A 26,440-nucleotide genomic window follows, 5' to 3' on the forward strand; every position below is an offset into this window, starting at 1 on the left:
TGGCGAGGGGCACCGGCCGGGTAGCCTTCCTGTCCTGTTAAATGCGCGCGACGCTTCGGCGCTGTCTGGTCTCCGACCTGAGCCGGGCGGTGCGGGAGGGAGAACCCCGCAGCCTCGTCCGCCGCGTCCGCGCCGCCCCCGTCCCGAGGCGGCCACGGCCCCCGGCGCCCGCGGACGCGCAGGACGGAGCCGCCACGGCCGTCCCGCAGCCCAGGGCCCGACCCGGCGCCCGCAGGAAGCGCGCAGGGGAATTCCAGGACGCTCGGAGGCACGTCCCGCCGCCAGAGGCTCCCGGAAAATGCCCGCCCTGGCCGGCCGCCGAGTCGGCTGAGAGCCGCGCGGATCTCGGGGGCGCCCGGCGCGACCCCGCTCGGGAACAACCCGCGCGGACCCGCGGACCCGCGGAAATCCTGCCCGATCGTGGGTCCCCGAGGCACCGGCTCCGGACCCTGCAGCGCCCACCCGGGAACTCGGGCTCCGGGAGGGATCAAGAAGCCCGAGATTCCTTCTGTCCCGCTTTCCTCCAGCCACGTGCCGGCTTCTCTTCGCTCGCGACGGCCCGAGCCCCCGCCAGGCCGCCCCTGGGGAGCCCGCACCGCCCACCCGAGCCCCCCGACAGCCGCCATCCACTAAAAGGCCCCTGGGACCCCTCCGCCCCCCGTTTTCTCTCACTTATGAAGTCATACAGGAGAGAAACGCGGCTGTTCAAAAGTAAAAATGACATTAAAGAAAAGTCATTGGTAAGTGGAACTTCATTAAAATTAAAAACCTCTGCTCTGAGAAAGACACTCTCAAGACAAGAAGACGACAAGCCATAGACTGGGAGAAATACTTGAAAGACACAGACATGGTACCAGAATGGTATCCAAAGTATAAAAAGAACTCTTAAAACTCAACAATAAGGAAACAACTGATTTTGAAAACAGAATACCTTATCAGATTCTCACCAAAGGTATAACGATCCCAAACAGGCATATGGAAAGATGGACCACACCAAAAGTCATCAGGGAAATGCAAATTAAAACAGTAATGAGGTACCAGGACACACCTATTGGGATGGCCAAACCACACCAAGAGCACCAAGTAGTGGGGAAGATGTGGAAGGATGGCAACTCTGGTTTGTCGCTGGCGATAAGCCACAAGCTGTGATACTGTTACTGGTGGACCCATGCCTTGATACATTTGTCAGAACCCACAAAACGTGCAACACTGAAGCGAAGGTAAGGTAGCCCATGACCTCTGTGTGATAATGAGCTATCCATGCAGGTGTTCATTCTTCCTGTGGACCCTGGATCGATCGATTGATCTCTCTCTCTCTCTCTCTATCTTATTACATCAGCTAGTACTTCCAATGATGTGGAGAAAGTAATGAGAGGGGACATCCTTGCTTTACTCCTGGTCTTAGCTAGAAGCTTTCCATTTCTCACCACTAGCTGTCAGCTGTAGGATTTTTGTAGATACGTATTCTTTATCAAGCTGAGGACATTCCCTTCTATTCTGAGTTTGCTGAGAGTTTTTATCAAAAACGAGAGTTGGATTTTGTCAAATGCTTTTCTGCACCTACTGATAGGGTCATATGATTTCTCGTTAGCCTGTGGATATGATGGATCACATCAAATGAGTTTCAAATGTTGAACTAGCCTTGCATACCTGCAGTAAATCCTACTTGGGCATGAGGTAGAATTTTTTTTTAATACATTGTTGGATTTGATTTGCTATTTTTTGAGAATTTTTGCATTTATGTTCATGAGAGATACTGGTCTCTAGTTTCTTTTATTGGGAACATCTTTGATTTTGGTGTTAGGCTAAAGCTGGCCTCATACAATGATTAAGTATTCCTGATGTTTCTTTCTACTGGAAAAGACTGTTGAGAATTGGTATAATTTCTTCCTTAAACGTTCGGTAGATTCCCCAGTGAATGCATCTGGTCTTGGAGCTTTCTGTTTCGGAAGGTTATTGCTTATTGATTCAATTTCTTTAACATGTGTAGATTTATTAAGATTTTTATTTCTTTTTGTGTGAATTGGTCAGTGTAATTTTTCCTTTTCTTTTTTATTACAGAACATCTTAACATACATGAGAACAAAAAAGAATACTGTAATGAATTTCCACATATCTATTCTCAGTTTTATTAATTACCAACTCATAACCAATTTGCCTCGTAATCAGAGAAGCTTTGATGTTCAATTCTGTTCCTATGAATGAGTTCCAGCATCTTTTCATATATTTCATATATTTAAGACCCATTTTTTAGGACCCATTTCTATTTTCCTTCTGTGAACAATCTTTTCATATTCTTTGCCAAATTTTCTGGTAAATCTTTGATATTTTTCTGATTGATTTGTTGGCTCCTTTTATATGTAGAGGAGCAGAGTAATTGGTATTTTCCCAAATATATCCCCTCTCCATTTCTGGGTACATGTTCTGAACATGCTTTTCTGCTCCCTTGAAGTTAGGTGTGACCATTTTTTTCCCACCCCAAAGGCATGTGGCTTCTCACTTAAACTTTAAAAGGCAAATGAGAAACATGCAAAAAAGAAGCTTTCCCAGAACTTCCTCTAAGTAAAAGCAGAAACTTCTGAGAAATGAGGGCTGTCACAAATTCCCTCTCCTGGGGAGCTTTTATGGCCATGAAAAAGTGGAAAGTTGGTGCTGAGATGGATTCCCCCAGGTAAGACTCACTCCATTGGTTTCCCCCCTAGATTTGCCTTTCCACAGTTTGCTGCCCTTGAAAGTCCAAAGCCCTTGTCCTTTATTTTGTCACTTCTCTACAAATATTGTTCTTTGCTAAGATGCTCTATAAGCCCAAGTTTGAGCTACCCCTCTTAGTTACTCATCATGAAGAACTCCCATGTGACACAGGCTGCATGTATCAGGAAACCTGTGTTCAGTTTCTACCTGTTAATCTGATTTTTGTCAGTTTAATTTGCAAGGCCCCAGGCAATGAATTTAAACTGGGTAGAAGAACTAGATTTTTTTCCTCCCCTACACTACTTTATCATCATAAATCCCAGATTGAGCATACTGGGGAGGAAAGCCATCAGCCAACCAATGAGGAAAAAAATATCAGATGCTAAGAATAAGCTTTTATTATTAAGTCGCTGAGATCTTGTGGCTAGTTTCCTCTTACACTCTAATCAAGCCTATGCTGAGTGACACGGAGAATCCTTTTGGTGATATGAATAGCAATTCTCTTTTCCTAGCCTAAGATTTCTCTTTGAATTTGCTTGTGGATTTTTACTCTGTCATACAGGATGTTTTGTTTTGTTTTACTCCATGATTATTCTAATAATACATATTTATTGCACAGAATTTGGAAAGTAGGAGAAGGGTAAATATATTAAGGAAAAATTCACTATACTCTTACCACTCTTTCAGAAGCTCTCTTGAAATAAAATGTCAGTATTTTCCTTCAAATAATCTTGGAGTTTTAAAAAGATTTTATTTATTAGAGAGAGAAAGAGAGAGAGAGAGACAATGCGCAAGCAGGGGGAGGGCCAGTGTGAGAGGGAAAATCCCAAGTAGAGTTCGGAGTCCTATCATGGGGCTCGATCCCAAGACCCTGAGATCATTACGTGAACTAAAATCAAGAGTCAGATTCTTGCTGGAGGGAGCCACCCAGGCACCCCTAGTCTTGAATTTTTTTAATCACAGTTGGAAACACCATCTGGAATTCATCCTGCTTTATATTGTGGAATATGGTATCATTTTTTTCTTCCTAGGTAACTACCCAGATTTTGCTACTTCAATTATTAAACAGCCTATCTTTACCCAGAATGGAAGACTGTAACTCACTAGGCTTGTAGTTCTAAATCTAGCAGACAGAAATAAAGTATGGATATAGAAGAGCTGAGCCTAGTTAACTAGTTAACGAAAATTAGCTAGTTTGATTGAACAGATATATACAGAACTCCTGAGAACAAAGTTCTCTCATGATCAAAACAACATTATACCAACTGCAGAGTCTCAAAACCAACTAAAAATTATGTTTTACTTCCTCACCTCGTTTTCTTCCTCTGAAAGATACTGTGACTTGCTATCTTTTCAAATGTATACCTGAGTTTCCTTTCAGATGTGAATTTTAGCTTGTTTATGAAAATTTCCTTTGTTGCAAATATGTATATCTGAATCTCTTTTCAAATATGTATCTTAGCTTTTTACTGTTACACATTCTGTTTTTAAACAATATACATACTGGAATAGCTTTACAAGTATATTATCAACATTTTTAAGATCATTTTTTTTGTGTGTGTGAGCACAAGAATTTCTCTCCCCAGTGGATCACAAAGTAATTTCTGGAACATTAAGGGAATCAGAGGGCTTTGGAAAAAGTACCACAGACTTGGAAAATTTAAATATGGCTTTCTGCCTGCAGGAAGTGATGGAGGGAATATCCACGGACAGAGAGTCAGATGGCTCTTTTGTTTCAGATCCATTCATTTTCTGAATCCATTTTGTGAATGGATGATCTGGTTAAAAGACAGTCTTCTGTCACTCACAGAAAAAATATATTAGTCTTTAGGTACCAGAAAGAAGAAAGATGGTAGAAGAATATGAAATATGAAGCACTTTATCAGGAAGAATTCAGATAACTCTTTTTTCCCCCCAAGATTTTGTCCACATATGTCCAAAATCTTTTCCAAGATTTTGTTCCAGATAACTCTGAACAGTGGCAATTTACCAGTGCCTCAGGATTGCCTCACAAAAATGAATGAGAGTTTGCATACAGATTTTGAATATGAGTTATGGGGCTGCTTTCATGTGTGAGCACTTTGCACGTTCTATATATTTTCTTCTGTCTGCTCAAATGTGTTAGTTCTCAGAACTTTGCTGTCCAATATGATAGCCTGGCACAGGGAACTTTTGGCCCCTTGAATTATGACCAGTCTGACTCGAGATGTGTTGTCAGTAGAAAATATACACCAGTTTCAGACTTTGTAAGAAAAAAAGAATGTAAAACAAATACCTAGACAATATGTTTATATGGATTACTTGTTGAAAAGACATTTTGTATATACTGAACTAAATAAAATATGTTATTCATTTCACCTGTTTTTTCTCTTTTCAGTGTGACTACTAGAAAATTTTAAATTCTAGGGGAAAGAGTCAAGATGGCAGAGGAGTAGCAACTAAGATGACATCAGGTCGCAGGAGTTCAGCTAGACAGTTATCAAACCATTCCGAACACCTACAAACCCAACAGGAGATCGAAGAGAAGAAAAGCAATTCTAGAAACAGAAAAGTGACCACTTTCTGGAAGATAGGACATGCGGAGAAGTGAACCCAAAGCGACAGGAAGATAGATGGTGGGGGGAGGGGCTGGCTCCCGCAAACAGCAGAGCAGCAGAGCACAAAATGGGAACTTGCAGAAGCCTGCTCCACAGAGGGACATCACTCCAGAGGCTAAGCGGGAGTGGAGCCCTCACTGGGACAGTGTAGTCTCAGGTCCCACGGGGTCACAGAAGGATCAGGGGTGCCTGAGTATCACAGAGCTCGCAAGTATTAGAGCAGGGAAGCCAGCTACAGAGACAGAGCTAAGGAGTGAGCTCTCAGCTTGGGGTTGCCTTAAACAGTGGCGCATGGCACAGTCAGACCACTGCTCTGTGAGCAGGGACCCCACAAGTGGCAGATCCGGGGACAGCCCCCTAGAAGAGCAGCTGGGATCTGCTGGGTTTGGAGACTCCAAACAGGGCATGTGCCACAGATGGAAATGCTCAGTCACAGGCTGGGCGAGCGCAGAGTGCAGCCAGAGACCAGGGAGACAGGAGGGATTCAGCGCTTTTCTCCAAGGGTGCACTGAGGAGTGGGGCCCCAAGCTCTGTAATCCGCTCTGGTTCGCTCTTGGGAGCATTTGTCCCTGATTGCTTTCCATAGATCTCTGGAGGACGGGATTGAAAATGGCTGCCGCCCAATCTCCCGCTGGGAGGAGCCTAGAGCTTGAGAGCATATATATATATATATATATATAAGTTTTTCTTTCTTTAAAATTTTGGGAGGGAGTTTCTTTCTTTAAAATCTCCCGCTGGGAGGAGCCTAGAGCTTGAGAGCATATATATATATATATATATAAGTTTTTCTTTCTTTAAAATTTTGGGAGGGAGTTTCTTCTAAGAGACCAAAATACTCTAGAAATTAAGTGACTGGCTCTGTTCTATTCAACAGTCTATATATAGACTTTTCTTTTTTTTCTTTAAAAAATTTTTTTTTTTTAGATTTTATTTATTTATTTGACAGACAGAGATCATAAGTAGGCAGAGAGAGAGAGAGAGAGGAGGAGGAAGCAGGCTCCCCGCTAAGCAGAGAGCCGGATGTGGGGCTCGATCCCAGGACCCTGAGACCATGACCTGAGCCGAAAGCAGAGGCTTTAACCCACTGAGCCACCCAGAAGCCCCTAAAAATTTTTTTTAAGATTATATTTATTTATTTGACAGACAGACATCCCAGGTAGGCAGAGAGGCAGGTGGAGAGAGAGGAAGGGAAGCAGGCTCCCTGCTGAGCAGAGAGCCCGATGCTGGGCTCAATCCCAGGACCCAATCCCAGGACCCTGGGATCATGACCTGAGCTGAAGGCAGAGGCTTTAACCCACTGAGCCACCCAGGTGCCCCTTAAAAAATTTTTTTTCTTGAACTTCTTTTTACCTCTCTTCTTCCCCCCATGATTTGGGGTCTCTTCAGATTTGGTTAATGCACATTTTTCTGGGGTCTTTGCCACCCTTTTAGTATTTTCTTTAGTATTTAGTATTTTAGTATTTTCTTCTCTCCTTCATATTCTTATCTGGATAAAATGAAAAGGTGGAAAAATTCAGCACACAAAAAAAGAACAAGAGGCAGTACCAAAGGCTAGGGACCTAATCAATATGGACATTGGTAATATGCAGATCTAGAGTTCAGAATGATGATTCTCAAGGTGCTAGCTGGGCTCGAAAAAGTCATGGAAGATATTAGAGAAATGCTGTCTGGGGAATAAAAGCCCTTTCTGGAGAAACAAAAGAACTAAAATCTAACCAAGCTGAAATTTTAAAAAGCTATTAATGAGGTGCAATAAAAAATGAAGGTTCTTGGGGTGCCTGGGTGGCTTAGTGGGTTAAGCCTCTGCCTTCGGCACAGGCCATGGTCCTGGGATCAAGCCCCACATCGGGCTCTCTGCTCAGCAGGGAGCCTGCTTCCCTTCCTCTCTCCCTGCCTGCCCCTCTGCCTACTTGTGATCTCTGTCAAATAAATAAATAAAATCTTTTTTTTTTTAAATGGAGGCTCTTACTGCGAGGATAAATGAGGCAGAAGAAAGAATTAGTGATATAGAAGACCAAATGACAGAGAATAAAGAAGCTGAGCAAAAGAAAGACAAACAACTACTGGACCACGAGGTGAGAATTCGAGAGATAAGTGATACCATAAGACGAAACAACATTAGAATAACTGGAATTCCAGAATAAGAAGAAAGAGAGAGGGGAGCAGAAGGTATATTGGAGCGAATTATTATAGAGAATTTCCCTAATATGGCAAAGGGAACAAGCATCAAAATCCAGGAGGCGCAGAAAACCCACCTGAGTAATAAGAATAGGTCCTGACCCCGTCACCTAATAAAGTCCTAGTGACAAAGAGAAAATCCTGAAAGCAGCCTGGGACAAGAAGTCTGTAACATACAATGGTAAAAATATTAGATTGGCAGCTGATTAATCCACAAAGACCTGGCAGGCCAGGAAGAACTGGCAATAATATATTCAGAGCACTAAATGAAAAAAACATGCAGCCAAGAATAATATATCCAGATAGGCTATCACTGAAAATAGAAGGAGAGATAAAAAGCTTCCAGGACAGGGGCGCCTCGGTGGCTCAGTGGGTTAAAGCCTCTGCCTTCGGCTCAGGCCATGATCCCACGGTCCTGGCATTGAGCCCCGCATTGGGCTCTCTGCTCAGTATGGAGCCTGCTTCCCCCTCTCTCTCTGCCTGCCTCTCTGCCTACTTGTGATCTCTGTCTGTCAAATAAATAAATAAAATCTTTGGGAAAAAAAAAGCTTCCAGGACAAACAAAAACTAAAAGAATTTGTAAACACCAAACCAGCTCTACAGGAAATATTGAAAAGGGTCCTCTAAGCAAAGAGAGGGCTTAAAAGTAGTAGACCAGAAAGGAACAGAGACAATATACAGTAATAGTCACCTTATGGGCAATACAATGGCACCAAATTCCTATCTTTCAATAGTTACCCTGAATGTAAATGGAATAAATGCCCCAATCAAAAGACACAGGGTATCAGAATGTATAAAAAAACAAAACCCATCAATATGCTGTCTACAAGAAACTCATTTTAGACCCAAAGACACCTCCAGATTTAAAGTGAAGGGTGGAAAACAATTTACCATGCTAATGGACATCAAAAGAAAGCTGGGGTGGGAATCCTTATATCAGATCAATTAGATTTTAAGCCAAAGACTATAATAAGAGATGAGGAAAGACACTATATCATACTCTAAGGGTCTGTCTAACAAGAAGATCTAACAATTTTAAATATCTATGCCCCTAACATGGGAGCAGCCAATTATATAAACAAATTCATAACAAAATCAAAGAAACACATTGACGATAATACAATAATAGTAGGGGACTTTAACACCCCCCTCACTGAAATGGACAGATCATCCAAGCAAAAGATCAACAAGGAAATAAAGGCCTTAAATGACACACTGGACCAGATGGACATCACAGGTATATTCAGAACATTCCATCCCAAAGCAACAGAATACACATTCTTCTCTATTGCACATGGAACATTCTCCAGAATAGATCACATCCTGGGTCACAAATCAGGTCTCAACTGGTACCAAAAGACTGGGATCATTCCCTGCATATTTTCAGACCACAATGCTCTGAAGCTAGAACTCCATAACAAGAGGAAATTTGGAAAGAACCCAAATACATGGAGGCTACAGAGCATCCTTCTAAAGAATGAATGGGTCAATGCAACTGTCCCTCAGAACAATGTATTACTTAAAATATAACCCATGGGAAATTTTACTAGTTACCAAGCACATTTAGATATAGCCTTAAGAAAAACACATTACTGGCAACAGGTCTTTGGGGGAGAGGACGATATACGGCCTTGAAGATGAGCAGCAGGGGATGCCCGGCTAGCTCAGGGCTGAATGCTGCCTGCTTCACTTTTCCGTTATCTCCCCCTTCTCCCCCCAAAAGCGCCTGTGGCTAGTTAGATAAGTCCTTTGAATGTGCTTCTTCAACTATAAACTTTATACTGCTTATCCAGACATATTTTGCCCTTCTTGTTTATCTACAAGGCCTATGACTAATGTTCGGCCTTCTTCGGCTCTTCTGTTGGTTACCGTTTCTATCTAATAAAAGCAAGACTGAGGAGTTGTTCGGGGCAACAGTCTTTTCTACTGTTGTCTCCTGCTCCCTTTCTCTTGCAGCTGACTTGTTTGTGCCTCATTCTTCTCCCGTTCGCCAACAGGAAGTGGCAGGTCAACCAGGAAATTAAAGAATAATTGAAAAAATTCATGGAAACAAATGATAATGAAAACACAACGGTTCAAAATCTGTGGGACACAGCAAGGCAGTCCTGAGAGGAAAATATATTGCGATACAAGCCTTTCTCAAGAAACAAGAAAGGTCTCAAATACACAACCTAACCCTACACCTAAAGGATCTGGAGAAAGAACAACAAAGAAAGCCTAAACCCAGCAGAAGAAGAGAAATAATAAAGATCAGAGCAGAAATCAATGAAATACAAACAAACAAACAAACAAACAAACACAACAGAACAAATCAACAAAACTAGGAGCTGGTTCTTTGAAAGAATTAGTAAGATTGATAAACCCCTGGCCAGACTTATCAAAAAGAAAAGAGAAAGGACCCAAATAAGTAAAATCATGAATGAAAGAGGAGAGATCACAACCAACACCAAAGAAATACAAACAGTTATAAGAACATATTAGGAGCAACTATATGCCAGCAAATTTGACAATCTGGAAGAAATGGATGCATTCCTAGAGACATATAAACTACCACAACTGAACTAAGAAGAAACAGAAAACCTGAACAGACCCATAACCAGTAAGGAGATTGAAGCAGTCATCAAAAATCTCCAAACAAGAGCCCAGAGCCAGACGGCTTCCCAGGGGAATTCTACCAAACATTTAAAGAACTAATTCCTATTCTCCTGAAACTGTTACAAAAAATAGAAATGGGGGGCGCCTGGGTGGCTCAGTGGGTTAAAGCCTCTGCCTTCGGCTCAGGTCATGATCCTAGGGTCCTGGGATCGAGCCCCGCGTCGGGCTCTCTGCTCGGCAGGGAGCCTGCTTCCCCTCTCTCTCTCTCTCTGCCTGCCTCTCTGCCTACTTGTGATCTCTGTCAAATAAATAAATAAAATCTTAAAAAAAAATAGAAATGGAAGGACAATTTCCAAACTCGTTTTATGAGGGCAGCATTACCTTGATCCCAAAACCAGACAAAGATCCAATCAATAAAGAGAATTACAGACCAATATCCTTGATGAACACAAATACAAAAATTCTCACCAAAATACTAGCCAATAGGATCCTACAGTACTTTAAAAGGATTATTCTCCACAACCAAGTGGGATTTATTTCAGGGCTGCAAGGTTGGTTCCACATCCACAAATCAATCAATGTGATACAATACATTAATAAAAGAAAGAACAAGAAGCATATCATACTCTCAATAGATGCTGAAAAAGCATTTGACAAAGTACAACATCCTTTCTTGATCAAAACTCTTCAAAGTGTAGGGATAGAGGGTACATACCTCAATATCATCAAAGCCATCTATGGGAAACCCACAGCGAATATTGTTCTCAATGGGGAAAAACTCAGAGCTTTTCTCCTAAGGTCAGGAACACGGCAAGGCTGTCCACTATCACCACTGCTATTCAACATAGTACTAGAAGTCCTAGCCTCAGCAATCAGACAACAAAAAGAAATTAAAGGCATCCAAATTGGCAAAGAATTCAAACTATCACTCTTTGCAGATGATATGATACTATATGTGGAAAACCCAAAAGACTCCACTCCAAACTGCTAGAACTTGTACAGGAATTCAGTAAAGTGTCAGGATATAAAATCAATGCACAGAAATCAGTTGCATTTCTTTACACCAACAACAAGACAGAAGAAAGAGAAATTAAGGAGTCCATCCCATTTACAATTGCACCCAAAACCATAAGATACCTAGGAATAAACCTAACCAAAGAGGCAGAGAATCTATACTCAGAAAACTATAAAGTACTCATGAAAGAAATTGAGGAAGACACAAAGAAATGGAAAAATGTTCCATGCTCATGGATTGGAAATTCCATTGTGAAAATGTTTATGCTACCTAAAGCAATCTACATATTTAATGCAATCCCTATCAAAATCCCATCCAGTTTTTTCAAAAGAAATGGAACAAATAATCCTAAAATTTGTATGGAACCAGAAAAGACCTCGAATAGCCAGAGGAATATTGAAAAAGAAAGCCAAAGTTGGTGGCATCACAATTCCAGACTTCAAGCTCTATTACAAAGCTGTCATCATTAAGACAGCATGGTACTGGCACAAAAACAGACACATAGATCAATGGAACAGAACAGAGAGCCCAGAAATGGACCCTCAACTCTATGGTCAACTAATCTTTGACAAAGCAGGAAAGAATGTCCAATGGAAAAAAGACAGCCTCTTCAATAAATGGTGTGGGGAAAATTGGACAGCCACATGCAGAAGAATGAAACTGGACCATTTCCTTACACCATACACAAAAATAGACTCAAAATGAATGAAAGACCTCCATGTGAGCCAGGAATCCATCAAAACCCTTGAAAACACAGGCAGCAACCTCTTCGACCTCGGCCGCAGCAACTTCTTCCTAGGAACATCTCCAAAGGCAAAGGAAGCACAGGCAAAAATGAACTTCTGGGGCTTCTTCAAGATCAAAAGCTTCTGCACAGCAAAGGAAACAGTCAACAAAACCAAAATACAACTGACAGAATGGGAGAAGATATTTGCAAACAACATATCAGATAAAGGGCTAGTATATAAAATCTATAAAGAACTTATCAAATTTAACACCCAAAGAACAAATAATCCAATCAAGAAATGGGCAGAAGACATGAACAGACATTTCTGCAAAGAAGATATCCACATGGCCAACAGACACATGAAAAAGTGCTCCACATCACTCGGCATCAGGGAAATACAAATCAAACCACAGTGAAATACCAACTCACACCAGTCAGAATGGCTAAAGTTAACAAGTCAGGAAATTACAGATGCTGGCGAGGATGCAGAGAAAGGGGAACCCTCCTACACTGTTGCTGGGAATGCAAGCTGGTGCAACCACTCTGGAAAATAGCATGGAGGTTCCTCATAAAGTTGAAAATAGAGCTACCCTATGACCCAGCAATCACACTACTGGGTATTTACTCTAAAGATACAAATGTAGGGATCTGAAGGGGCACATGCACCTGAATGTTTATAGCAGCAATGTCCACAATAGCCAAACTATGGAAAGAAGCTAGATGTCCATCCACAGATGAATGGATAAAGAAGATGTGGTATATATATATATATGATGGAATAGTATGCAGCCATCAAAAGAAATGAAACCTTGCCATTTGTGACGACATGGATGGAATTAGAGAGTATTATGCTTAGCAAAGTAAGTCAATCAGAGAAAGACAATTATCCTATGATCTCTCTGATATGAGGAAATTGAGAGGCAACATGGGGGGACTGGGGGGGTAGGAAAGGAATAAATGAAACAAGATAGGATCGGGAGGGAGACAAACCATAAGAGACTCTTAATCTCACAAAACAAACTGAGGGTTGCTGGGGGAATGGGATTGGGAGAGGGTGGCTGGGTGATGGACACCAGGGAGGGTATGTGCTATGGTGAGTGCTGTTAAGTGTGTAAGCCTGGCAATTCACAGACCTGTACCCCTGGGGCTAATAATACATTATATGTTACTTAAAAAATTAAAAATTAAAAAAAAAGAAAAAAATTTTAAATTATCTATGTGGTTGGCATTTGTGGCCCATTGTATTGGGCAGTGTTTCCCAAGAACACTACCATGCTTTTGCTTAATGTATTGTCCAAGGTGACAGAGCAAGGTATGTTTTATAAACTTTAACACTCAATTTTGCAAATCAGTGATTAATCACATGAGCTCTAGGAGATACCGTATTCTCCAGACTGCTCCCTCTTAGCCCTGCTCTGGGCCTGTCACACTGTGCAGTGAGAATTGGTTTCCTGTTTCTTTCCTTCCAGAAGACTAACTCCTTGTAGTGACTGGCAAGGGACCAAACAAATTTTGTGAGTTCTAGAAAGATTTGATTTCAGGATAACTTTTACAGTTTTTTCCCCCTTATTTTAAAAGAAATATATGTTCTTTGCAAAAAATATGGCAAAATACAGATAAGCAAGAAGGTTGAAATAAAAATCAGGACAGATTCTACTACTTCAAATTCAAATCTGTTAACATTTTGTTTATGTGATTCCAGTATTTTTCCATTCTCTTTAGTTTTTGTAATAAGCTGGAAATATACTGTCATATATATTTTCAAATGTATCTAGGTAGGGCGCCTGGGTGGCTTAGTTGGTTAAGGGACTGCCTTTGGCTCAGGTCAGGATCAAGTCCCACATCTGGTTCCCTGCTCAGTGGGGAGTCTGCTTCTCCCTCTGACCCTCCCCTCTCTCGTGCTCTCTCACTCTCTCTCTCAAATAAATAAAATCTTTAAAAAAATGTATCTAGATACAGCCCCACAAACCTGTGGGTTCCTTCATGCTGGGAACTGTATCTTATTCACCTATGTATCTTCGATGTCTAGAATGTCATTTTCAGTAGTTGTATAATATTAATGTACTAAAATTTCTCTCTCCTGCAGTAAACAAATATAGTAGGAGTACAATACAGCAAAATAAAAGCAAGAGGTTTAAATGACTGGGGAAAAAAAAAACAAAATAGTCATTGTTTACAGACAAAAACAGCCAAGGAGAATGAACTCAAAAATGACCCCCAGTGAACACGGAAAACAATGTGAATGATCGCTATCACTGGAAAATCTTTTTTTAAAAAGATTTTATTTATTTATTTATTTATTTGACAGAGATCACAAGTAGGCAGAGAGGCAGGCAGAGAGAGAGGAGGAAGCAGGCCCCCCGCTGAGCAGAGAGCCCAGTACGGGGCTTGATCCCAGCACCCTGGGATCAGGACCCGAGCCAAAGGCAGAGGATTTAACCCACTGAGCCACCCAGGTGCCCCTGGAAAATCTTTGAATAGGAATTTTAAGTAACACAATTGAATGGCTGTCTCATCCGTCCCTGCTGCCTGAGCGTTCCTGTTTCACAGTGTACAAGCTGGTGTGCATATCCTTGCCACAAAGGGCTACACTGCCTCCCAAGAATTAAAAATTTTCATCTGAAACACTCGGCGCCACAGAACTTGCACAGTGACAATTGCTCACTACCTCTTCGTACTGATCAATAAACGACTGTGATGGAAGTACTGACACGCCACGCAGCTGCTGGGACCACCAGTGTGAGGACGAGAGACCTCACGGTTTGGTAGAGAGCTGCCCAGAGTCGGTCAGCTACATCCAGTAAGAGAGGTTGGTGGTGGGTCTTCAAACTTTCATAGTTTCAACTCACGATGGATGTAAACCACATCTGTGATTTCTCTTGATGGCAAGACCACAGATGCTGCCCACACTTCTGAGGCTTGCTGCCTATTCTCATCAAAGGAATAACAAATTATGGTTAGAGGTTAGTAAATACAAATTTGTAATTTTTCCCCTTCCAAGTTCTTAAACCCCTGAAATCTACCCGTAGACTCCATTGGGGATCATTGGGCTCTGGGTTTAGAATCTTTGTATTATTTTATCCTTATATTATCTTATTTAACCTTCAAAAAGATCTTATGCAGTGCAGTAGATAACTATTATTATCCTCATTTAACTGCCCAGAAAATGAGAGATCAAGTATTTCCTCTGAAGTCATATGACTAGTAAATGTCAGAGCTGGGATTTGAACCCAAGATAATGGACTCCAGCATGTATGTCTTATTTTTTTATTTTATATTTTTAAAAATATTTATTTGAGAGAGAGCAGAGCGAGAGAGACAGCGTGAGTAGGGGGGAGAGGGAGAGGGAGAGGGAGAAGCAGGCTCCCCATTGAGCAGGGAGACCCTTACTGGCACCCCTTATTTTTTATTTTAAACCTCTTAAGAGTTTATGTATATTTAGCCCTGTTACTTTTAGCAATATCACTGATCTTTCCATCTATTCCTGACTCATTTCCATTTTGGTTTAATTACTGTAGATTTATAGTATGTTTTATATCTACTAAGACAAACCTTCTCTTACCATTCTGAGATTTTTTTCAATATCGAAACTAATATACATCTGAATTTTAAGGAAGAATTTTTTCATTTATATGCTAATATGGGGAGAACTGATATTTGCAAATACTAAGCATTCTGAACTAGGAACAGGCTGTTCTCTCCATGCACTAGAATAGGTATATAGGCCCCTCATTAAGATAATGTTGCTTTGGGGGGCACCTGGGTGACTCAGTCAGTTAAGCATCTTTTCTTTTTTTTAAAGATTATTTATTTATTTACTTGACAGAGAGAGAGAGAGAGAGAGAGAGAGCGCACGCCAGCGCGCCACAGAGGGAACACAAGCCAGGGGAGAGGGAGGAGGAGAAGCAGGCTTCCCACCCAGCAGGAGGCCAATGCAGGGCTGGATCCCAGGACTGTGGGATCATGACCTGAGCTGAAGGCAGACACTTAATGACTGAGCCACCCAGGAGCCCCTAAGCTTCTGACTCTTGATTTCAGCTCAGGTTGTAATCTCAGGATCCTGGGATAGAGCCCCATTGGTTGTGGAGCCTGCTTAAGATTCTATCTGCCCCTCCCCTCCTTCTCCCACTTAAAAAAAAAAAAAAGATTTTTTTCTTTACATAATTAATGTACTTTTAGCTTAATTTGTTATGAGTTTATATTTTATTACAATTACAAATATCTATTTCCCCTGTATTTCCTTCTAATTGATTATTGTCTGTCATGGTGTTATAAGAATGTATACAAAATAGGGGCATCTGGGTGGCTCAGTGGGCTAAGGCCTCTACCGTCAGCTCAGGTCATGATCTCAGGGTCCTGGGATCTAGCCCTGCTTGGCAGGGGTTGGGGGGGAGTGTCTCTGCTCTGCAGGGAGCCTGCTTCCCCCTCTCTCTCTGCCTGCCTCTCTGCCTACTTGTGATCTCTATCTGATAACTCCTCTCTTTAAGAAGAGGAAACTAATTTCTCTTCCCTTGAATATAGACTGGACTTAATGATTCTCTTCTAATGATTAGAATGAGGCAGAAGAATTGCACAATTTGAGGGACCAATCATAAAAGATGGGGGTAATTTCTTATGCAACAACAGATAACTAATACACTGGTAGATATTTATTTCCCACTTAGCCTTTGTATGAGCTTTCTCTTACATGGGTTTTTAGCTGCTTCTATCTTTTGATAGAGCAAACTGTATTATCAGAACATAAATGTAACATAAATGTAATTGTATTATCAGAGCACAATGTGTTTTTTAAAGATTCTATTTATTTATTTGACAGAGAGAGATCACAAGTAGGCAGAGAGGCAGGCAGAGAGAGAAGAGGAAGCAGGTTCCCTGCTGAGCAGAGAGCCAGACGCAGGGCTGGATCCCAGGACCCTGAGATCATAACCTGAGCCGAAGGCAGAGGCTTAACCCACTGAGCCACCCAGGTGCCCCACAATGTAATATTTTTTGATATGCTGCCTCTTTTTTCTTCTTACATAATTCATGTTGCTCCTGACTTTAGCCAGACAAATGATTCTTTCAAGTAAGAATGACTACAGCTTTTTTTTTTATGGCTATGGTTTTTAATGCATATAATTTACCTCACTAAACATTTTTCCTCCCTTGCTATTTTTCTATGATGGTATGTGTAACAACAGCAATGAAGCTCAATTTTAAGAAGTGAATTTTAGCTTCCAGGATAGCATTATAGAGTACTGGATAATATAGTCTGTAAAGTAAAACAGAATCTTATTTCAATCGTGAATTCAGCATTTACTCCTGACCACTGTTAAAATCAGGTACTCCGGGGCGCCTGGGTGGCTCATGACCATGACCTGCCTTCGGTCAGGTCATGATCTCAGGGACCTGGGATCGAGCCCCCACATCAGGCTCTCTGCTCAGCAGGGAGCCTGTTTCTCCCTCTCTCTCTGCCTGCCTCTCTGCCTACTTGTGATCTCTGTCAAATAAATAAATAAAATCTTTTAAAAAAAATCAGGTACTCCACGGACAGGCAGCCTGCAAATGAACGATGGGTGACCACGTGTGCGCATGTGTTGTGCAGACCCCTCTTCCTATAACATTTGATGTGATATACGTCCTTTCCTCTAACTGGGAAGTAAGGAGGAGCAGATTCTTAAATATTTTCCTAAATAAGTCCACTGAGAAAGTAATCCTTGAGTTAACGCCCACGAGGAAGACAAACAATTATGACTTCTCCTGATGCACTTAGTTCCTCCCTCAGGTTTCCCCACCCCCAGCCTCATCTTCACAACCACTGATTTAGGCAACAGCAACCTAAAGAACCATATCACCTTCTGTCCTCTCCCAGGTCGTTACTTGTATGAACTAGTTTCCAGGTTTCCCCTGTATTTCCTTCTAACTATTAAAGTGTTTTATTTCAGGGCACCTGGATGGCTCAGTAGGTTGGGCCTCTTGCCTCCGGTCATGATCCTGATCTCCGGGTCATGGGAAGGAGAGAGCCCCGAGTCGCCTCCCCGTCTCTCTCTGCGTGCTGCTCCGCATACTTGTGATCTCTCTCTACCAAATAAATAAATAAAAATCTTTAAAGCATTTTAGTTCTTCCTTTAATATTGAAAATGTTTTATATCTTCCCTTTAATATTGCTGTATTATAAGGGATCCCTGAGAAAACTGGATTGGATAGGCAAGTAACAGAGTTCTTCCTCCATTACCCTGCTATAAAAGGGACAGGACGACCACATGTCCTAACTGAAAAGGCCTTGTATTCCTCTACTTCAGTCCCTCATGATTACTGTGTTCTGTTCTTTCTAGTACATCCTTACTCCAAATTGCAAATCAAGTGAAAAAAATCACTTGATTTAACTTTTGACAACTGACCTATGATGTCACAGTGGGGATTTGCCAAAGATCCTAATGGAAAGCGGGAGCAACATTAAACGAACATTTGAACGCCTTCAATGGGCCTGGAGTCCTTCCAAAAAGGCACAGAAGGCTTCTGTTTTCCCTCACGGCATAGATGGGTTAGACATACACTTCAAGTTTGGGGGTTTTCTTTGTGAAGACTTTATTTATTTATTTTAGAGAGAGACAGCAAGAACAGGAGGGGCAGAAGGAGACCGAGAGAGACGAGCTCAAGAAGACTCCATGCTGAGTACAGATCCCAATGTGGGGCTCAATGCCAAGACCATGGAATCATGACCAGAGCTGAAACCAAGAGTTAGACACTTCATCAGTTGCCCCACCTCAGTGGCCCACATTTGGGCATTTTCTGAAGAGAGTGTATTGGTCATGGGTGTGTTCTGTCTACTGATTAAAATGAGTTCCTCAGTTTCTCAAAAAATTCTGTAACTTAAGAGTTAATCCCACAGCCTTCCTTTGGACAGACGTTTCAGTAACATTGTCAAAGAATGACTGGCCACAAAAATTCAGGGAAAATTATGGAGGTATAGCTGGAAGTAAATGGAAAAGAACCCCTCCATGTCAGGAATGTACAACAGCCCACTTGGGGACCAGCCTGCTCCAGCTGCGGTGCAGAGTGATGACTTACAGGAGTGCTGGCCATAAGCCCCGCTGCACTCTGCACCAGGACACAGAACCAAGTTAGAACAGCCCGTTTCCCCAGCTCACACACCTCTCTTCCTCAGAGTCCGGCAGCAGGATGACACAACTGAGAGACAAAACAAGATCCTGGGAAGTTCACAATTGACTGCAGGGGATTTCTGGGGACAGGAACAAGAGACTCTTGCTCCTTGCAGAAGGCAAAGAGGAGAAGGCAATAACCTCGCCTCAATTTCTAAGCACTTCCTGGGATTTCTAAGAAATTCCAGAAGCGTTATGCTATCTGGAATGAATCCAGAGCCCAAGATCACTCTGGCTCTCTATATGGTTTTCCATGAATAACATCAATGCGTTCCCAATCTTCAAATCACTATGAACCCTTCTCAATTCTCACTCTATGTACTGTCCTCCTCTGTAGCTACATAATAATAATAATAATTTTTAAAGAAAATCTTAGAGATTTCTACAGAATAGCAGTTTTCAGGGATTGCTGTGGTTGTCAAATATTTTCACAAGACTGTATCTTAAATATGTAGGTATTTTAATCAGGTTCAAATCCAAGTTCCTCTCCCCTTCTGGAGGAAACAGAGCGACCTTATCAATAACCAGGACAGCGCTCTTTTCATATAGCTTGATAAAGGCTCCTCCCTCTACACAAGCGAAGACCGAGTACCCACTCCCCAAGCCAGGATCCAATCCCCTCGACCAGGAACGGAAGTACCGCTAACACTTCTTTGGAGGTGAGAGTACAAGGAAAAAAAAGAAAAAGAACCTTACCGCCCGAACAGGGACTTGAACCCTGGACCCTCAGATTAAAAGTCTGATGCTCTGCCAACTGAGCTATCCGGGCTCCTGTGCCCGACCTTCTCTGCCAGCCCAATAACTGTAAGTGCGTTGGGCGACCTGGGACTTTGCTCCACCTGCTCCGACGCGCTGAAAGCAACCATGTGCGCACGGAGCTCACACGCTCAGAGCAGCCGGCGCCCCCGCGCCCCCCGCACTAAGCGCCCCCACACAGCGGGCTCCGGCCCGGAACAACCGGTCTTCCCTCCAGAAACGCAGGCAGAGGCCGTGCTCCGAAGGGCTCAAGTCTGCAGAGCCCCCGCGACGCTCTCGAGTGCCACCGCCAGGGTAAAAGTGAGTGGGACCCTCTCGTGGGACAAAGGTCTTCGCCTCACCTCCCTGAAAACACACGGGACTCCGGTGTTTCCCTGCACGTAGAGGACGCAGAGAACAGGCGCGGGCGGACGCGTCCTTCCTGCCCGTCCACCCACACCCTCTTCGCGTCTAAAGATCCACATCCAGCCCTCGTCTCCCTACGTTGTTAGTCGAGTCGGAGCAGGCAGTTACCGCGGCTCTCGCGGCAGGCCCGGAGGCCAGCAAGGTGGAGGCCACGGCCGGCTGTGGAGAAGGTCGGGGGCCCGTCGGGGCAGCGTCCGCGGGAAGCCGGATCCCACCAGGGAGGCCCAAGACGGCGGCGCCACGACCCGAAGCCCCTGGGCCGGTGAGGAGACCCTGCTTCCCGCCCCGAGTAGTGACTACTCCCGCCGTTCAGCAAACAGCCGTCAGTCAGAGACAGAAACCGAACCCCAGGGGCGCGTCTCCACGTCTCCCCGCTGCTCTCGGGTGACGAGGTGTCCTGTCCCGCTCGCGTCGCTCACCCCGGCGCGGCGCGTCTGTTCCTGAATTCCTTCTCCCGAGACCCAGACCCTTCCCCGACATCTCCGGGTTGGGCTGGGGGAGGCCCCAGAGCCAGGGTCTTCGCAGTCCGCCCGGCGGCAGCCCCAGCTGGCCCCCTCGCTCGCCCCATCCGCCCACGCCTCACCCCCCTCTCCCTCCCTACGCCTCCTCCTACAGGAGGCCTTCCCAGCTACGCGGTCCAAACTACCAGGTTCTGCGTTCCCAGCTCTCGAGGTCTGGGCTTCCGGGACCTGCCAGATTTTCAATCCGGGGAGCCTCTCAGCGGTATAAATTTCCGTGCAGCCCCGCGTGAGTGCGACGCAAGGTGGCCTGAGGCGGAGCGCGTGGCCGTCGGCTCCCCGGGTCTGGCTGCAGACGCGCTCCGGACGCACAGCGCGCCCGGCGGCGGACGGGGAACGGGGCGCACGGCGCACCTGAATGCGGACGCGATACCGACCGCCCGGCGTCCTCGCGCGCTCCTCACTCCGGGCAGCCCCCTCCGAAAGCCGTTCTGGGTCCGACGGGACCGCTCTCCTCCACCGTCCCCCTGCGTCCGCGCGAACAGACGCGCCGCGGGCCCGGGTCGGCGTGGGCACTCGCCGTCGCGCCGCCCGTCCCGCCAGGTCCCGCGCCGTCCACCGCGCCGCCGCCTCCGCGGAAGGACCGGAGTCCGGCCCTCTCGCTCCGCACACGCCTGGTTCCCGTATCCTTCCGCAGGACGCCCGCGGGCCTTTCCGAGGCTCAAGAGCAGAGAAGTCCGGGGAGAGGAGGAATTCGAAGACACAGGTAAACGTGCCCGTGCTGAGACTTGTCCCCGGTGGGATGGAAATGCTTTCCCGAGGATTAACGGAGGACCGGGACCTTGGAGCAAGCTGAGAGGAGCAGGAAGATCCCTGAAGCACAGAGGACGACGAAGCCCAGGGTCCAAAATCAGTCTCAAGCCAGCCTTTCGTTTGTTTTCCAGAAATACGAGCCAAGGATTCCTAACTCTCCGTTTCCAACGGGTCTCTCTGGGCCCTGAAAAAGTCACAAGACCGTCTTCTCTTTGATGACCACGTGAAATTCCAGCTCCCGGAGGCAAGCTCTCTGCAGAGTTCCACTCGGGGTGACCAAACTGGCCAGACATTGTCACAGTCCTCAGGAAGATGCTTCATTGACGTTCAAATTCATTCTGTCCGGACGGTGCCAGAACCGTGATCGGAGCGGACTCTTCCCCTTTTCCTTGAGTAGCTGAAGATTTTCTGTCTTCTCTTTCCCTCTGGCCCTAGATTTCCAGAGACAACTTTCTGAATGTTGTCTTTTCCTTGTGCCCACTCCTCTGCATTTGCCGACAGGTCTCTGGTACCGAGGAGCAGTGGACCCTGTGGTGATGCTGTGGGAAACCCATGCCACCACGGAGATTGGCCAGACAAGGACAGATCTGCAGGTCCAAGCTCAGGGCCACTTGACCCCTGTGGCCATGTGGGGCCAAAGGTGAGGTTTCGATGCCCTGGGTATAGTAGGTGTTTCCCTTACCTGGAAAGGGTGCCAAGCACCTGGATTCCCCTGGAGACCACAGCAGCCAGACTCCCAGTGTGCTCTCCAGACTTTCTTTCATGGTTCTGCCCCACTGCCGTACTTGAGGCCATGGAGAGGCTTCGTATTTAATCCAGTGAGAATAAGAAGAGGAAGATGAAAAGGACACTCCAGTCCTCCTGGAAGGGAAAACTATCAAGCACAACCTTTTGTTCTCTGCCTAGAGTTACCAGAAGGAAAATTTGAGAGAACAGCTAATTCACCCAAAAAGGAATTTAAAAGCAGTGGTTACTTGGCATCTGCCCTGAAATAGCCACAGATTCCTAAAGGCAGTTCTCAGCCTAGAAAGTCTAAAAGCAACACCCTGGACGCAGGTGCCTTGGGCGGTCACAGCACGGGCTGTATAAATGGCATCCTGCGTGGAGTCCGGAGTCTTGTCTGTTCCATTTTCCTGCGTGAATGGCCGATCCCACCCTTTCTGGCCCAATTGCCTTTGAGGAGGGAGCTCTTCTGTGTGCACACATGACTCAAGCCTTGCTCTGTCTCTTGAAACTCAGCATTTACAGTTTCTGCACCGTTGATACACAAACTGGCATCCAAAAGGAAATGAAAATAGAACCCGTTTTGATACATCCACCCAGCCTAGACTCATCTTTAGAAAAAAGCAGTCCTGTCGTGTTCCGGCTCCTCCTGTGTAGGACAGTGTTTGTTTTAGGAAACACAAGAAACTCATACATCGGTCTACCCTTACCCTTCCTCCCACCCCCACAACCACACACACACACACACACACACACACACACAAACACAGCCCCTTTGGGTTGCATCTCTCTCTGGGATCTCTCGTCTGGCGATAACTCACGGATTCCACTTTATGACTTTCCTTAAAGTTCCAAAAACAAGTGTTAAAAATGATTGCAGAAGACAGTTGAGGTGATGCAGACTTTCTTTAACACTTCATGATGTGGACAGTCAGAGAACTGCAAAATGGGGTAGAAGGCAGGAATCTTTTATAGGAGAAAGAATTAAAAAAAAAAAGAATAAAGAACAAGGAAGTGACAAACGGAAGATTTCTGATTCAGTCTTGTTTGGGGCAGGGAGGCCGGAGCTGGCTGGGCGTTTGGGGAATGGGCGCGTATTCCTCAGGTCTGGCCAAGCTGGTCATCCACAGGAACGTGGAAACCTAAGTCTAGGTTTGCTGACGTGGCACCCGTCCCCCCCAGAAGCTGCTCCGTCTTGGCCCTGGAAAATATTTCAAACACAAGAAACTAGAATTCAGTGCACAGAAGTAAGACGTGTGGGAGGGAAAGAACTGTGCTCCTCGCTCGCCGGTAACATCCTCGCGATCTTATTTCAGGGGCGTGTGTGTACAGATTTGGATGTTTTCTACCACGTGGCATGTGGAAATCTCCAGTGAGATTCAATTTGCCATCTACAAGAACAACTGCTCTCCCCAAATCCTGCGTCGAGCAAAATGCCTTTAATATCTTACGCCTAATTTCCCAAATCAAGCTTTTCCTGAGGTCTGAGAGCGTCCAGCCTCCAAGCTTCCCGTTGTCTTTTCAACGTTCGCGCTGGCAGCGTCCACGGTCCCGAAGCGCCGCTGTTCGGGGTGGAACAGTCGCTTATGTGCACAATCGCTCTGGGGAAGGCTTGGGATTCCCCTGCTCTCCGCCCCGGCACCCCAGCTGCGCACGCGCGGTGATTGGTGGTGGTTGCGCGCACCGGGGACGCGCGCGGGGTGAGCGGAGAGGGGACCAGACCCCCAGGCCTTGGGGGAGCAGCAGTCCTCCTCCTGCCAGACACCCAGGTCGGATGAGCACAGCTGACCGCTCAGAGAACTGACACGGAGGGAGGGTGTAGATTTCTGTTTCCCTCCAGTCTGTCCTGTTTCTGTCCCGCCCTTTATGGTTAAACCCAATAAAACCCACTTAGAACGTGCGGGTTGGAGTGGCTTCGGAAGGAGGAGCTTCTGGTGGGCTTGGTTCCTTCTTTCGAGCCTCCTCCCCTTTGTCTTCCTCGTGCAGCTGCGGATGCCGGGAGCCGTAAACCGCAGGGGAGCCGCAGAGGAGAAACGCGAAAACAATAAAAGTAATCCAGTAGATTTTCTAATCCTGGAAAACATGGACAGTGGAGGTGCCGGGGATTGAACCCGGGGCCTCGTACATGCGAAGCACGCGCTCTCCCACTGAGCTACACCCCCTCTCTTCCCTGGGTCTCGTCTCTCCTGTTTGGTAAAATATTACTTCTGTTTTCCCATTTTTCAAACTATTAGAATTGGTCTGCAGAATGTCTACCGGGTTAAATGTTGCTCTTTTTGAAATTACTACACTGGGTAGGAAGCACAGGCTTCCCCGGGTAACCAGATTATAAACCGAATCTCGGGCCTCCGCACTCGGGTGACCTGCTCCAGGGCCCGCTCGCCAGCAGAGTGCTGGGGGACAGCTACTTGCCTCCACCAGGAAAGTTCCAAGAACGTCTCCTGCACAGACCGCAGCGTAACGGTCCAGCTCCACGCGCCTCTGGACCCCAGACAGCCAGCCTCAGGGGGGGCCTCAGGGGGGGCCTCAGTGGGGGGACCAGTCACTAAACTTGGCACCTGCTGGCTCTGGCATCCCCCTCTCAGCGCTGGGCCTCAGTCTGCTTCCACTCTCCCTCTCTGTCCCTCTCTGGACGATTTTGTCCACAAAGGGTTTTACAAACAATAACCACTTCAAGACTCTCTCGAAGTGACTCCCCCCCCTTCCCCCGCCCAGCCGGCAGACTGGAGGAAGGAATGGGGCGGGAGAGGAAGAGGGCAGGTGCAGGGCAGCGAGCAAAGCTGGGGGACCCAGCAAGGCCGGCCAACTCTGAACACACTGACACAGCGAGAAAGCCTCGATCAATGCAGGTATTTGAAAGAATGAAGTCTAAGAGCTTGGACGCCTCCACGGGGTGTGGTCAGTGGGCTGGAAAACTCGGAGAGTCCTGGACACCTCAAAGCTAGTAGGAATGGCTGGTCTGGGAAAGACAGAGGAAAAGCCATTTGTTCTGGAAAGCTGGCTTTCAGCTTAGCGTGTCCATCAAACATCTCACTGACTTCGAGACCTAAGGCTCTTCATCTAAGAGTCTCCCATAATACTGACGAACAGGTTTCTGGCGGGTTTTCATTTAAAGACTTAAAAACGTTAAGCGTTTGCTAGTGAAGGTGGGGAAGACTGAAGGCGGCCAGCTCTGATTCTCCTCCCTGAGTCCTCTGGCAGATTTACTGGGGACCGTGATTGCAGAGGAGGTCTGCCATCAGCTGACACGCTGTGGGAAGAATTCCTTGACGGCACTTGTGAACCTTCCAAACTGGGGATCTGGGACTGGTGGACCTTTTAGTCTACAGCTTTCCTGACTTGTTTCCACCACACCTCGGACTTCAGACACTAATCGTTTCCCCAGCGTTCAGTTCAGAAAGCACCGCATTCCTGGAGAAAGGTCTTTCCCTTGCTTCCTCCCTCGGAAGTTGGTATTGATATCCTGCCACATTTGGTGATTATTCTGGCTTACTGGAGTGTCTGTCTGTCTGTCTCTCTCTCTCCCTCTCCCTGTGTGTGTGTGTGTGTGTGTGTGTGTGTGTAAGGACAATGAGGGGAGAGAAAAATCAATGGTTTTCTGCTCCTCAGCCTTCACACAGGTTCTACTGAGGTACAAAAAAGAACATCTAACAGACATTGCACAATGGCCTGCTTTTCTTTCCTTTGCCCTTTCTTTTCTTTCTTTTTTAAAAAGATACCATTTTTAAGTAATGTGTCCCCCTATGGGGCTGGAACACACAACTCCACAAGCAAGACCCGCATAGTCCACGGACAGAGCCAGCCTGCTGCCCCTCCTCTTTCTTTCCCGTTCCTCTTCCTCGGTGAACTGTGACGCCCAGGAAAGAAGCAGGAGCTTATTCATGGGGCCATAACACGCTTATTGGTCTCCTTCCCCGAGATCCTAAGTGAGCATGATCTTTCGTTCTCTCACTCCTTCTTGTCTTCCTTGTGCTGATGAAACTTAGATGTGTGCAGCTTGGTATGGGAGAGAGAAAGTCTGAATTGAAGGAACCCAGGCCTAAACTGGGTCTCCCTGCACGAGCTGCACACCTGCATAGACCCTAGACTGCAGGAAATCCCAACAACAGATGCTTGCGCTGATTTCTGCACCGATACAGGATCAAACGGTTGGTAGAACAAGGCTTACTGCATTTAACGTCCCTATTCCACAAAATCCTAGCCCGAAACTTTTTTTATGTTGTAAGAAGGGTATCTGAATGCTAGACCAGAGAGCTAGACTGGTCTAGCATTCTGAGCCTCCCAGTCTGCTCACCAGAAGTCTACCAGAGCACCGGCTCTAGTTCTGCACCACAGAGCAT

The 26,440-nt window shown here is 45.5% G+C and overlaps 2 non-coding genes across 2 annotated transcripts; both read right to left on the minus strand.

Annotated features, from left to right (window-relative positions):
• Window positions 1-19,641: 19,641 nt before the first annotated feature.
• On the minus strand, window positions 19,642-19,714 carry TRNAK-UUU. Its single transcript has one exon. It is a non-coding gene; the product is annotated as a tRNA-Lys (tRNA).
• A 4,476-nt stretch (window positions 19,715-24,190) lies between these two features.
• Window positions 24,191-24,262, minus strand: TRNAA-CGC. Its single transcript has one exon. It is a non-coding gene; the product is annotated as a tRNA-Ala (tRNA).
• Window positions 24,263-26,440: the final 2,178 nt, after the last annotated feature.

The sequence above is a fragment of the Lontra canadensis genome, unplaced genomic scaffold, assembly GCF_010015895.1.
Source record: "Lontra canadensis isolate GAN:19392208 unplaced genomic scaffold, GSC_riverotter_1.0 scaffold194, whole genome shotgun sequence".
In the NCBI taxonomy this organism is placed as follows: Eukaryota; Metazoa; Chordata; class Mammalia; order Carnivora; family Mustelidae; genus Lontra; species Lontra canadensis.